The sequence below is a fragment of the Amblyomma mixtum genome, chromosome 9 (assembly GCF_055824585.1).
Source record: "Amblyomma mixtum isolate Tamu chromosome 9, ASM5582458v1, whole genome shotgun sequence".
In the NCBI taxonomy this organism is placed as follows: domain Eukaryota; kingdom Metazoa; phylum Arthropoda; class Arachnida; order Ixodida; family Ixodidae; genus Amblyomma; species Amblyomma mixtum.
The window spans coordinates 48,254,177-48,269,544 of NC_143020.1; positions in this window are offsets into that span (position 1 = coordinate 48,254,177).

Sequence of the window (15,368 nt, forward strand, 5' to 3'; positions counted from 1 at the left end):
TAATAGTCTGGAAACCTTCACAAAAGACGGAAGCAAAAGTGTGTTGAACCTAACAGAAATGCGGCCTGTTTCTACAACAGTTTTATTGCGGGTTTGTACACAACTGAGGATAAAACCTGCGAAAAAGTATAGGGCCAAGTTTAGTCTAATTAAATAGAAGTAAAAGAGGCAAGGTGAGGGGTGTAGAAAGCTAAGCAAAAACCAATCACTTACAGCGTGCCTCACAACCAAATTGTTGGATTGGGGACAATATTACGCGACTTACGCTTTGCCTCTTTTAGGCAGTAGCGGGCTAATACGTCTCTGTACGGGCGCATTTTCCCCCATCACGATGAAGGTGGTTTCATTAAGGTCAATTCTACATGTGATCTTCTTCTATGTGCTTTCCCTGGTCTTCTCTGTTTTAACAGTAGATTGGTGTGGGCTAGTTGGTAACAGTTCTTCGAAAACATAGCGCAAAAAAAGGACACGGACGACACGGATGCATAGTCACCAACATGTCCTGTCCAGTTCTATGTCGTCCGTATCCTTTTTGCGCTATGTTTTCGAAGAACTTCTCTGTTTGTTATTCGGTAATTATTTTTAATTCTGTCGACATTTGCGAGAGAACGTCCAATTATTGCCGCAGCGTACCAGAGCTCCACTCCATTCTTCTTACTAATCATTTGAAAGCGACAGTGTAATGCTGTAGTTATCTTCACATTTGTAATTGTAGTATTATAATTAAGTTTCAAATAAAAATAATTTAACCTTCCCGTAGTCCGTAAACGGCTTAGTGCGAGCACAACGTGACATAGTCATCAACATGCATTAGCCCCAATTTCCAAAAACACTGTCAGATTTAAGGAATTTTTTTCCAGGCCCACTCCTGAAAAGGAATTCTTGGCTGCCATGCATTTTTAGATCCAATATCCGCGTAAAAGTGTTGCAGTGCAATATTCCACATGTGTACATCCCCCGAGCCATGTTGTTGCCTCAGAAAGTGTTTTTTTTTTTTTTAAGGAATTGTTCTTGCAGTTAGAGAGACGGGATGTTGCCTTGCAGACTTCAGTAATTGTTCAGACCAACCACCGTGTCCTGTTACGCAGTTCTGTTAAGCATGACATGATTCTAGCTACTATTTTCGGCAAACCAAAGCGACCACCATCCGGATCTGATCAAGAACATGAAGTCGAACTTTTTCATTTCTGTTTGCTCTGATTTGCATTTACAAGTAAAACAAGGAACAGCAAGTAAATGGTAGTTTCGCACTTGAATAAGGCATCCTCTACCCAAACAATATATACATGAAACATACATAAACTATGAAAACTGAATCGCATACGCTAGGAATGTGAATAAATTCCGGCCATTTCAGGAAGAGAACAAGACGTAACAAAGGGTAAATCATTACTATAGGGATGCAAGGACAATACGTGTACACTGTACAAACTTGAGTTTTACAAGGTCCATTGAAGCTAGACAAATCAAAAATTTGGATGCAAGCAAAAGAGTTTGTGTCATCAAGAGAAACATCCTAATGCAACTTTTTTTTTGTTAAATACAAAGCAAGACTTTGTTCATTCCGAATTTTTCCGCCTGAATGGTAGATAACAGAAAAATAAAACAACCGATACATATAGCCACTCAAATATTTCAATTAGTGCTGCGATATATACAAGCTAAGCATTGCTCTTTAAACGATCTTTAACTGAGTGACACCCAAGGCGCCATATTTTATCGTAATCTTTACTGGAAAAAGAACTCAGCATTTCTTGTCTGGTTAGTTCATTTCACATTGATTCCACAATCATACGCATGACAGTTGGCGTGCGTGATTCAAATGGTGGCCTCAGCAGTGTCGTTAGCCGATCGCGCCAGAGCGCTATGAGTCCAGCGCTGTGCGCGGCCCGAGCGAAAGACGAGAGCGTAGGTGAAGGCCACAGCGATGGCCACCAGCAGAATCCCGACCGTGGCTAGCGACCGCAAGGACATGCCGAAGATGGAAGCCCATTTGTGGTCGGTGGCCGGTGCTGATATGTCGCCGTCCACCTTGTTGCCAACACCTGTGAGCAATGTGACTGTTCTGAGTGCACAGGAACTCGGGGATTAGCGGACAAAAAAAGAACATATATGCGTGTTTAAAGGGCTACTGAAGCGGTTTTAGAATTCGATTTTAAGGTTGTCGAATTTGCGAAACGTGCTGGTAAAGCCTGCGAAATTGTTTTGCTCTAGCATTTGGAATGAGGGCGTAATCGCCGAATAAAGTCGTCGTCGGCGTTCAGGCTTCTCTGAAGTGCACAGCGACGGGCAGAGGCCCCGATAATGACGTCACGTATGACGGCAGTACGTTCCCAGCGAAGAAAGGGCCATTCCATGGAAGAAAACCGACGCCATCGAACGTGAAGCTCAAGAAGCATTGTTTGGCGGCATCTGACGACACACAGCAGCATGCAAGCGTAAGCAGCGGACATCTGAAATTTCGGCAACAATGGTGTGACTGCCGAGTTTCCCCCCACTACTCCAGCGTAGTGAGAAGAAGCCTAAACATCGTCGCGGTTTTAATCGATGATTATGACACCATTTTAAATGCTAGTGCAAAAATACTTTTCATGCTTTATCTAGAAGCTTAATAGATTCGAATTCTTGAATAACCTCGAATTCTCCAAAAAACCGTTTCAGCTTCTCGTTAAGGTACGAACCTTACGCTATGCTGCGGTAACGGCGATATATGAAAAAGAAAGAAAGGAAGAAGGAAAGAGAGAAAGAAAGAGAGAAAGGAAAAGAAAGAGAGAAGGAAAGAAAGAAAGGAGGAAAGAAAGGAAGAAAGAAAGAATGAAAGAAAGGGAGAAAGAAAGAAAGAAAGAAAGAAAGAAAGAAAGAAAGAAAGAAAGAAAGAAAGAAAGAAAGAAAGAAAGAAAGAAAGAAAGAAAGAAAGAAAGAAAGAAAGAAAGAAAGAAAGAAAGAAAGAAAGAAAGAAAGAAAGAAAGAAAGAAAGAAAGAAAGAAAGAAAGAAAGAAAGAAAGAAAGAAAGAAAGAAAGAAAGAAAGGAAGGGGCAATGTGAGGCGGTTAACCATAGGATGTTCCGGTTGACTACAGTGAAATGGGAGAAAAATGGGGTAAGGAACAAAGATACGGGGTAAAAGCACCAGTTTTGCCTTCACATCTAATATATGACAATGAAGGCATTGGCTATTTGCAACGCTTGGCAGTGCGGCGGGCATTCTGTTCGGCGACCGCCGAGCACGCTTGCTGCTACGCCGCCGCCGAGTGATTCAGTTCTTTGCGGGCGCAAGTCAGCCCAAATAAAGAGTTTTGTTTAGAAGGCATTTTCGCTATCTAGCCATTTTCGCTATCAATCTTCATGCTCTCCGGACTGCAGTCACCTCTAGGTGCACTATATAAGCCAGAAAAGTGCTCAGGAAGACAACTTTCTTTTCTGTACACGATAAGGTTCTTTAGCTACAGCCTGTAGCGAAGCCTGCGCGAAGTATTTTACGAGAAATACCTTTCTTCTGCGGCAGCGGTGGCTCCGTCATCACTGGCGCACTGGAACCATTGTTGGACCTCCTGGTTTCCACCGGCGCCACCGGGGTCGACACTGAGGGAATATCCGGCGACTCTTTAGCGACACTCTTGTCGGGTGCACAAGACTCGTTTTGATCCAGTGCCGACAGTTGATTCATGACCTCGTTGTTGACGCTAAGCATCTGCTCCAGGTACTCGTCGACGCCCAAACTGCGCAAGTAGTCCGGTAGGGACATCGACGACGAATCGTCGCTAGAATCAGCCGACGATGAGAGAGACCTGCTGCTGCCGTGGACGGACATGATAGGAGCCGGATGGGTGGTCTCGTTCTTGATGATCAGAAAGAATTGCAAGCGTGACCCACAACGCTGCTGTCTTCTTCTTCTTCTCCTCAGTAAACATGGCACATACCCACGCGGAGGGATTGGCCAAGGCACGGTGGTGAATGCCAAGGAAGTATATGTGCGTTAAAGAAAAACTAAGTATAATAGTAGAATGACTCAAACTCGAATCCTTTGTCTTCTTCCACCGTAAGAAATTGGTCAGGGGGTGCAACAGCAACACGAGAGCACATGTTACGAGCAGCGTCAGTGCATTATTTGTGTTATATAATAGAATATGCTGGTTTATCCCTCCCACTTCTTGTGCACCTTTTATCGGCGACAGCCAGTAACAAGGACTTTAGTTCCGGCGGAAAAGTCCGTGGTGTGTACATAAAGCCACTGCAAGCCTAGGGCACAATCGCAGGGCGTGAGCCAACGGGTTCAGATCAGAATAAATTAACAGCGCTCAAGTGCAGTAAATAAAAAACAGTTTTCATTTCCAGAAGCTTATGAATATACAGTGAGCATTCGGTGAAGCACTTCTGTGAACTGGCAGAGGATATTCAGTTAAAGCGCGCACATACCGAGACCCAATGGCAGCGCTGTACCAGGAAGAAAGATGAGCACATGCAACGATTTCAGCTGTCCGTCTTTGCATCCGTTGAGACTAAGTCAAATTAGACATGTAGATGTGTTCGAAAAGAGGTGTTGTATCTTAAATGCAGGCATTGCAAACACGTCTTGATAGACACGACACAAAAACGATTTAATAGCACTAGCTTAACACTGGTGTTACTAATATCCAGGCCTGGTGGCAGAGATGGGGGATGCGAATTCACCTAGATAAGTCGATCTTACTGTGTATGACCAGAAAACAAAATCTGCATCAGTATTCTTACTTTGTTCACAATCAACCTTCATCCGAAGTTCTACAACATAAATAAATTGGAGCCACATTCACCAATCCCCTGAACTGGAACGCGACTATCAACGTCTACTCTTTAGCCTTACGCAATGTGTACCGACTAATCCTCAAGCTAAAGAATTACCACGCACATTTTACATTTCTGGCATATTAAACAGTTATAGCGTCTAATTTATAGTATGTGTGCATACTGTGTGATTTGCCATGCAAAATGTAACATACACAGTTTCGAAAAAACTGAGGTGGGAAGTGTCTTTTATTTATTCCAGGTACAGTACGCACGTATTCTCTGTCTTGACTAATGGCAGCTAATGGAACTTGCACTCTTCGACCGAACGGAAGTTCTTACATTTGAAATTTGTTTTTGCTACTATTTAAATCACGCGCTTCGCCTTATCCCTTGCATACGTCATCTACAGAGCTTCCACTCTCATTCACTAACTGCAAGTCTTCATTTTGCAAAAACCGACTGGTACAAATTCCCTTTTTTTTCCCCAATACAATACCACATTGCCCTAGCTTACCTGCCAGCTCACTCTGCTCTTTAGAGACGCTGGACTTGAGTATTTGTGATTTGCAGAACCGCAAGGTGTATGGCGACCTTTAATGTTTGAGAGCAAAGTCTGATGCTATTTTATAGCACAGACGATTAGAGACTGATCTAGTGAATTTTTTTTTGCGCTCTTCAACCGAGAAAAAAAAAATTCGGATGATTCTTTATCTGCGAGAGCATTTTGAAGCAAATCCGCCCCACCTTCGCAAGCAGAGAAAAGAATCTTGCAATATTCCCAGCCCTCCTCCGTGTTCAAGAAATGGGCGGAAAAGTTCTATGGCAGCAGTGTTACCTAATCCGTAGAGACTCAGAAAAAAAAATTGTTATAGGTTGTTCTCTTTCATTGCACCCTTTTTACATTATGATCGTTGAAGTCGCAGGCCATCAGAAAAAAAAAACTAAGCAGCACTAAACGCAAACCTAATTAGAGACCGAACCAAGTGAAGTTTTCATGCGAAGCATATTGCTAGAGCTACCACTCACGCCGTCGCCATGGGACCCCCACGTGACACCGTGACGTCACACCACGCGACATCGGATGAGAGAGCCGGCCTCCACCTCGCGCCGTCGCCGTGGGACCCCTAGCCGTCACACCCGCGCATTCCCGCGCATTTCGAACGCGCGTTCACACTCGGTGTAGGTGAAACGCTCGCTCCACCGGGCAGGCAGACGCGGCTTCCGTGGCAATCCAGGCGCTCACCCAACGCGCGTCTCGGGGTTAGTCGGCGTTCCGCTGTAGCCATGCCGTTGTCTTCCCCCACGACGAAGGCTTCTAGTGGTTGTATTAAAATGACCAAGTATGCAACCAAGGAAAGCCATGTATTACCAAGCCTAGCCACTAATATGCTTCGCATTCCCCAGGCTTAGCCAAGCTGAGCCTAAGCAATTTTTTTTTCTAGTTTCAAACTACATCTCTGTGTAGCAATCCGTTCAATTGTAAATATTATAAATTATTTCCATAGTGTGCTCGTATGCGACCTGCCACCGTTGTATGTATGTGTTTATCTTATTTATTATTTTGTAATGGCTCTTAGATGAGCAACAGGCATTTTCAAGCTATTTTCTTTAACTTTTGGCCTGTGGCTCATTCTAAAGAATGTGCACATTTGTGAAATAAAAGTTTGGAAAAGTTAAAAAAGTTAAAAAAAAGTCTCTCCTAAGGCTTCCAAGCAGCCAGGATACTCACAAAGCGGGAATCTGTCTCAAACGCCATTTCTCTCCTCTGCTTCGCTTAAATACTCTCAGTAGCCCATCGACAGACCTTCGAAGCAAGCCCACTCTCTTAAAAAAAAAAAACAACACATCCTCCCAAACATGAGTTGATTAAAGAATAATTCGAACAATTCCATCACATTCTCTGTGAAAATCACATTTTTGACACACCGTCGCTCGGTTCAGTTTTCATCCGCAGCAAAATACAGGTATAAAGCTTCAAAACCTCTAGTTTACAATGTGATACTTTTCCCACTCAATTCAAAATCCTGACGTTGGTGATGAAAAGGACACAGTGATCACCGACTGGATGTAAGTGGCTGTATAGTTTAGCCTCGGAGATCTGCGAAAACTGTGTATTGACGTCACTGCAGTTTGACATGTTTTACTGATGACTGATCTTTATTGCTTTGGCTTGTATAACTTACAAAAGCTCCGCTTTCAAACAAAGTAGCGTCTTTCTCGTTAGAATTCGGTAAAATGTCCATACATGCCATCTTGAGTTTACTTCAATGTGTACAGAGAATCAGCTAGGGAAGCTGGGTCCAGCAAGCTTAACCTGTCATCTCACCGCCTTGCCGTGACTTCTTCCGAGTGGAGAGCAGGGGACGAGATTCGTGTTGTCTGGTTCTCAACCGCATGTATAAGTTAGGCGGGGAGTATTGTAGACTCTTCTAAAGCTGGGGCCGATAGCTTACTGTACATTTCAACGTAGATATATGCTAGAAGAATGCATGCGCTGAACGCAGAGTCTTCACAGTTAGTAAGCGCCAAGAGCTTTTTTGAGATTATGAGAACAAAGAATAACTGGGCAAAAAAGACGGGACAAGAGAGAAGAACCACGCGGGACAAACGCAGACTAACAACTAACTTATTCCACCAACGCCTCCTTCCTTCAACAGCAAAGCGCATGCGCACCAAGCACAAAGACAAAAGCCACAATAATCTCGTGAAATGAAGAAACTCCAACTCCTTGCGGTACAGGCGTAGTGAAGCATCGCTAACACATTTGGATTTCCAAGGCTTCGATAATTTCCCTTTCTTTCTTATCCCTTGCATGTCCGATAACCTTGGAAATCGCGAGATTAGAGCCTGACAAATGTGTTAGCGATGCAAGCACTGCGTGCTTGGACAAAGCTGTACAACCCAGTCCTGCATGAGCCTGGAAATCAAGCTCGCACAGAAGTTGAATCACATAAATAAATAACTCACAAAACTTAAGTACAATTTATTCTAAAACTAGACTTCCCATATAGTGAACGGTTCCGAAGGGGCATTTGGCTAGCTATTCGGTTAATCGTCATAATCCTTGAGTGACTCATAAAATGCGTGATCTGCCATTTACACTTTCGAAGACCAATGGGGACAAGTCATTCGTGTGCTTCTTGAATAATTTAACATTATTTGTCTTTTAGCAAGATGATTCTGAGAAGTAGTGATTAATAACAGAAAGCTTCAAAGAGCTGAATGTTTTTCCTGGTAAAGAAAATTACCGTACGAAGATCACAGAAGCGATGAGGAGGTAAAACTGGTGTACGCCGTAAAAACAAGGGATGCATGTCGTTGCACTAGCCCGCAGCATTATCCACCTATCTTCCACCCACATTAGGACTTTCGAGCGCTGCAGGAATACTTGAACAAATGGAAGAAACTAGATCGTAAGCACGCCTGTGACAGCTATCCCCATTACGCGGCCATCCCAGCACCCCCACTGGAAAATTAAAACGCGTTTAAGTGGGTTTTTCTAAACAGGACTCCTCAATCGCATGATTTCCAGTAAAGTGCACGTTAAAGAACCCCAGGTGGTCGAAATTTCCGGAGCCCTTCACTACGGCGTCTCTCATAGTCTCAGTAGCTTTGGGACGTTAAACGCCAACAAACCAAACCAAACCTAAAATTAAAACGGGACACGTGTCGAAAAGGAAGATCAGGACCTGTATGATAAAGAGAGCGCCTAATAAGCGTTTCAAACCGGAAGACCTTCGTCAGTATGTATTCTATGTATCGCAGGTGAAGGTGTGCCGGGCTAAGATGATCTTGTAGGATATTTCAGAAACAATATATCTATGCATTTTAACTGTGTTCTTTTTAATCGCAACGGTGAACTGTAAGACAGCCTATCTAAAAAGCGCGCACGCTGGTTCTGTATACATCACGATGCTGACATATGTGTCGGACATGGGTGCGGTATTAAACATTTTATTAAATTCAACATGAAAAAAAATTTAAGTGCGCTTTGCTAAAGCGATGTAGTGACCTTTTCTGCGCGTCTTGCTTTCAACAATGAAAATATCATATGTCAGGTTACGATCACACCTTGTTAAGCACCCTCTTTGCATTCCTGGTAGCCAGCTAAAGCTGCTTTCAATCACTTCTACTAATGACGTGAGAGGCATTGTTCATACTCTTTTGGCCATCCAGCTTGCTCGTTACGAAGATCAAGTGCTCAATTTACAGAAGCTAGCATGATGTCATATGGTAGTTTCCCTTTTGAAGTCTCTTAATAAGATTAAATTTAAAGCAAGCAGCACTTCTCCGAGCACACTTCAAGCGATTAAATATAGTGTGACCGTCGCGACATCGAACTTTTCCAACTACAAAATGATTTATCCTTGCTCTTGCTCACTCCAAAGGCCATTAGAGATATTAAACTTCGGTGAGCCTAAAAGCGTCGAATGTATGGAAGTCGCACAAAAAACATAGGAAGTCCTTTTCGGCTAGCATTAGAAACGGTGAGGTAACCATTGGTTGAAATCGCGGCAACGTTCAGCCTTCTCTGCAGCGCGTAGTGTCGGGTAAAGGTGCATGAAGAAATCTACGGCGCCGGTACATTTACAGCTCAGAAACGCTTACTTTGGAGGGAAAAAAATAAAGCCGTCGAAAGCAGCATCTGCGGAGCGCTGTTTGGCGGCATCCGACGACGCACGGCAGTATGTGTGTGAAGATAACGGAAATATAAAATCTCCACGTCCGTGACGTCATCATAGGGCTTCTCCGCACGCCTCAAATGCTCTGAGGAGGTCTTGATTAATCGCCGATTACGTCAACTTTTAAGTGCTAGCGCAAAAAAAAGCTTGGCGTGCTTTACCTAAACTCTATAAATATTTAAATAGTTGAATATCGTAAAATTCTCAAAAAGTAAAGTTTATTCCAAACGCACTTTTGACTCCCATTTTGTGCACCACAATTCATAATCGCATTTTCTAGGTTTCCTACTAGCAGGTGCCTAGAGTTAGGAAAAAGATATATACGGATTTTGGCCAGGTTCCAAGAATGCAGCCCAGTAAATTACTACAACTAAAATCGAACATATTTTTAGACAGCAACCACTTCACTCCAAAACAAAGATGTCGCCAGAGTGGCTCAGTGGTTATGGTACTCGGCTGCTGACCCGAAAGCCGCGGGTTTGATTCCGTCCGCGGTGGTTCATTTTGATGAAGGCGAAATGCTAGAGGCTCGTCCACTGTGCGACGTCAGTGCGCGTTAATGAACGCCAGGTTGCACAAATTATCTTCAGCCCTACACTACGCCGTCCCTCATAGCCTTAGCCGCTTTGGGGCGTTAATACCCATAAACCAAACAAAAACACAGTGAAGTTTAGTTCCAGTTGCGATGACAGAGGCCTCCACAAAGTGATCAAGCTATACATAATTGCTAGCCCAGTAAGTAATACCCTCTTCAGGTTGAAACGTTTAACGCTATTTAAATCGTAGTTTTCAATGCTATCAGTTTTCTGTACTAGAAGTAAAGGCGTTACCCGCATGTCTGAGGCATTCTTGTCGAATTGATGAGTGTGCTTCACGCACTTTGCGGGCTAGGGCGCTCAGCAGAGATGATTGGATAGTGGGGGCTATGTACTCTTTCATCATCGTCGAGCAGTTTTTCTTCTCTCGCCATGACTGGCGCTTAACTATTTTGAGAGATTAGTTGGCTCTTAGCAGTATAAAATAGGAAAGCTGTGCCGCACTCCAATTCACATTAATCATAGCTGTTGTGCCATAGAGGTGGTCCCGTTGCGCTCGCCACCCGTTTCGTGACTGAGCGTTGCCAGCTCTCTTAGCGGTAGCGAATACTCCGAGTCACGCGTCGGTGAGACTAAGAAAATGCTTTATACATTATGTACAGGGCATAATATAGTTCAACATCGGCACGGGGGCCGAGAGCTATACAACGCAACTGTTCTCGCACAGCGACGATCAGCGAGACACCAGCACGTCACACCATCCGACTCCACTCGTGAGCAGCACTCGACTCACGGTGGGTCGGTCACTCGGTCACTCCGTCACACACTTCCAAGCTGCAGCGTTGGGGCTTATATAGCCTGAGGAACGGTGGCCCCTCAGAACTGGTCAATCCAAAGGCAGCACTCGACGGCAGTCCGAAAGAACCAATCAGCGATCGCGCGGGCCAACCGCTTCAAATTTTGCCGCGCGCGCTGGCGTCCGGGAGAGAAGGAATCTGGCGCCTCGCTGTCTGGCCTCTTGCGATAGGTCCAGGCGTGTTGCTTGCAGATTCTTCTCCTTAGGACTACGCTGCCGTACGGCGCAGCATCGTGGCTTGTCAGGGAGCGTAAGGGCGCGTGCCTTGCGGCGCAGCACCAGGGCTTGTCAAAAGGGACGCTCGTAGGAGAAAGTTAGCGGCCGGCAGAATTGGAATCCGGGCGGGTTTCCCGGCATGACAGCATCCCCGCCATCAGATAAGGCGCCGGGAAGACGAGCTGCTTCCACGTGGCTCGGATGCCAGGCGCGCATCTTCGTCAGGCTCTTCCAAGTTCACGTCCAGTCCAGGTAACTTCACGAGCACCAGGTCCCACTCGCAGGCCAGGAGCTCTGTTGACCTCGTTGTCGCCAAGGCACCTCGACCAGCTTGCTGAGGTCGTTCCGATCCCCTTGCTTCTCGCCACTGGTCATGGTTGGTCGTTCTGCAGACTACAAAACCGACCGGCAAAAGGCAACACCCAACACAAGCAAGTGCCCTCTGTCTCCCATCAAACACCAGACGAAGCCATAATCCAAATTAACCTAACTAAATTGATGTCCCCATTTATTCCCGCTGCAACAAGAGGCATGTGTACGATCTGGTACACAAGGTTCAAACAACCATTTTGCAAAGTATCAACACATCAAAATAGCAGGAGCACTTAATAATCAACAATAATAATGAAAATAAGATTGGTCCCCTTGAAATCATTTGGACCGAAAACACACTACTGAGGAAGCAAATGAGGTCATTCATTTTTGCCCCTTTCTTCCTTCGAACATGCTAGTTTGTTGCAAAGCGAGAGAAGGTAAGTAACGAGGAGGTCACTGAAAGAAGCGAGGCCTAGAATGCACGACTTAGAGCATCGGCGTTCGCGTTCAACCTTCCCTTCTTATAGCGGACAACCAGATTGTGCTGCTGGAGGGTCATGCTCCACCTCAGCAAACGGCCGCTTTTAGACGACATGTTACTTAACCAGGTTAGGGGGCAATGGTCCGTTTCCACAACAAACTTAGAACCGGAGACATAACAAGCCAGCTTCTGAACTGCCCACACAAGGCAGGCGCACTCTTTTTCAGAGGTGCTGTATGCCTCTTCTCTACAACTTCGTTTTCGACTCAAATACAAAATTGGTCGTTCATGACCACTAGCATCTTCTTGGCATAGCACCGCTCCCATTCCGCGATCACTCGCGTCACATTGAATGATGAAACCTTTCGAAAAGTCTGGCGCCGTTAGAACCGGCTTATGGCTCAATGCTTGTTTCAACATTTGGAACGCATTTTCTTTCTTCGAGTCCCACGTCACCTTAACGGGCTCCGATTTTCGAAGCGCGTCTGTTATTGGGCTGGCAAGGTCAGAGTAGTCTCTCACATAGTGTTGGCAATATCCAGCTAAACCTAAAAAAGCCCTTATATCCGTCTTAGTGGTTGGCCGGGGATAGTTTACAATAGCGGCTACCTTGATGTCGGAAGGTCTACGCCCGCCGCGCCCCACCACATGGCCCAAATAAGTCACCTCACCGCAACCTAGGTGACATTTAGCTGGTTTCACAGTGAGGCCTGCCTCTTTCAACCTGCACAATACAACTCGCAACTGCTCGAGATGTTCTTCCCAAGTGCCCGAAAAGATGGCAACATCGTCGAGGTATGGCAATGCCAACTCGCCCAAACAATGAAGCACTCTGTCCATCAGGCTAGAGAAACAATACGGCGCGTTTTTAAGTCCGAAGCTCAGCATGAGTGGGCGGAAGGTTCCGAACGGGGAAACGAACGCGGCGCAACGGCTAGCCCGTTCCGTAAGGGGTACTTGCCAATAGCCTCGCACGAGGTCCAGCGTAGATATATAATTTGACTTCGACACCGTCTCCACTCTTTCTTCTAGGTTCGGTATCGGATATGTCTGATCTCGGGTGATCGCGTTCAGACGCCGATAATCGACGCATGGCCTCGGATCCTTTCCCGGAACCTGGACAAGTATCAGGGGCGATGTGTAGTCGCTCTCACTTGGCACTATAACCCCCAAGTCACGCATGCGCTGAATCTCCTCAGCCATGATTTTTTTCTGCACGGGTGAACAACGATACGGTTTACTGCGGATCGGTTGCTCAGATGTTTGCTCGATGTCGTGCTCTAAGACCGTGGTCTTTCCGGGACGGTTCGAAAAAACCTCCTTAAACTCGGAAACTATTCCCTTTAAATCCTCCTTTTGGGTGGTACTTAGACGCGCGTCCAAAGTCAGCTGTTCCAACATTAGCTCTAAACCACAATCTTTCATGTCAGCTGTCGTCAGGATTTCCGCCCCTTCCTCATCGGCAGCATTTATCGTCATGCTTACAATCGCGTGACGCTGAATGTAGGGCTTCATCAAGTTGCTGTGATAAATTTTGTTGGGCCGTCTCCCCAATTTCACTTCGTAGTTGGTATCGGAAAGCTTCGATACAACCTTCGCGGGTCCTTCCCAGTGAACCTCGAGCTTGTTTTTCTTCGACGGACGCAGCAACATCACTTGACTACCTACTTCGAAGGTGCGTTTTTTTGCTGACTTGTCGTAATATCCCTTTGACAAGATTTGCGCCGCCTTCATGTGCCTCTCTACAATATCTTTTGTTTTCCCGAGCCTCTGAAGAAGGTCGAGGACGTAGGCGACTACATTTGGGTCGTCATCACTGCCTTCCCAAGACTCTCGCAACATACGCAGCGGAGTTCTAAGGCTTCGGCCATACACGAGCTCCGCGGGGCTAAAGCCTGTGCTCTCATGGGGAGCAGACCTCAAGGCGAGCATAGCGGCGGGAATGCAGGCCTCCCAGTCACAGTGACGCTCAAAGCACAGGGCTCTCAATATGCGCTTAAGCACCGAATGCATTCGCTCTACTGGATTAGATTGCGGGTGATGGATAGAACTGTGCACCACTTTAATGCCGCATCTTTCCAAAAAGGTAGAAGTTAGGCAGCTGGTGAAGACGCTGCCATTGTCGCACTGGATCTCAGAAGGGAACCCGACGCGTGCGAACATTGAGAGCAGAGCGTCCACGACCTGGGAAGAATTTAGCTCCTTAAGTGGTACCGCCTCCGGGAACTTGGTCGCGACGCACAGGGCCGTCAGAACATACCTACACCCGTTCGTTGATTCTGGCAAAGGACCTACAATATCAATTACCAGTCGCCGAAAAGGTTCTGTTATGACTGGCACTAACTTCATCGGCGCCTTCCACTTGTCAGTGGATTTGCCCACTCTCAGGCAGTTTCGCAAGATCGCACGAATTGTTCGACATCCTTCCAACAATACGGCCAATAAAACTCCTGAGCCAATCTAGCCTTGGTCTTTTTTAAGCCAAGATGCCCTGCCCACGCATTTTCGTGCGCGAGTTCCAGTAACTGACAGCGATATTTTCGAGGGATCAAAATCTGCTCATATTTGCGACCCTGCTTATCGGTGTAGCAGCGATACAATAAGCCAGATCTCTCGTAAAATGAAACCCTCTTTTTCTCCACTCCCAGTCTGACGCTCTTCATCAGATCGGCTATTGAGCAGTAAGGATAGTTGCCGGGCCAGTTGGTACATGATCACACCGTAAAACAGCGCGCTTACACGGGACGAAGAAAGAAGACACGCACATACACAGCGCTGAACTTACAACTGCATGGTTTATTGCATTGCTCGCAATAAATACCGGAAAGGAAAACAAAAAACAACCAAAGGAAGGCGAGGAGATATCCTCCTGCCGCATCATGTCGTCAAAGGTTATTCAAGATATTTAATCTCTTTTCTTGTGAGTGCCATCGATGGAGTGCTAACGCATGACGCGCCTTTCCTGTCTATGATGAATGCTTCATATAGTTCACGTTTCTGCTGATGATTGTACCGCCTCAAAATCTGGCTTCGTCCAAGGTTAGGTGTGCAATGAAAGGCAGATACGTGTTTTGCCAGCGTGCTGCCGTATCCCGTGCGGATGTTAATGGCGTGCTCTCGTAGACGGTCGTTTATGCAGCGTCCACTTTGGCCCACATAAGATGCGCCGCATGAAAGCGGTATCTCGTAGATTATCTCCGTGTCACAGGTGGTGAACATTTTTTCATGTTTCTTACTGCACCGCGCTGGTTTTGGGGCATCTTCATTCACCATTCTGCAAAGCATATTGAGCTTTCTGGGTGCGGTTAGGACCAAGTTCACTCCAGCACGCCCTACTATCTTCTTCAACGATTGGCAGCACGCCCTACTATCTTCTTCAACGATTGGCAGCACGCCCTACTATCTTCTTCAACGATTGGCTGATCCCGTGCAGATACGGCATAACAGCCATCTTCTCTCTTTCTTTGCGTGGCCTCATCGGGAGGCTAGATAGGCGGAGATCCTTCAGGAGCTTGA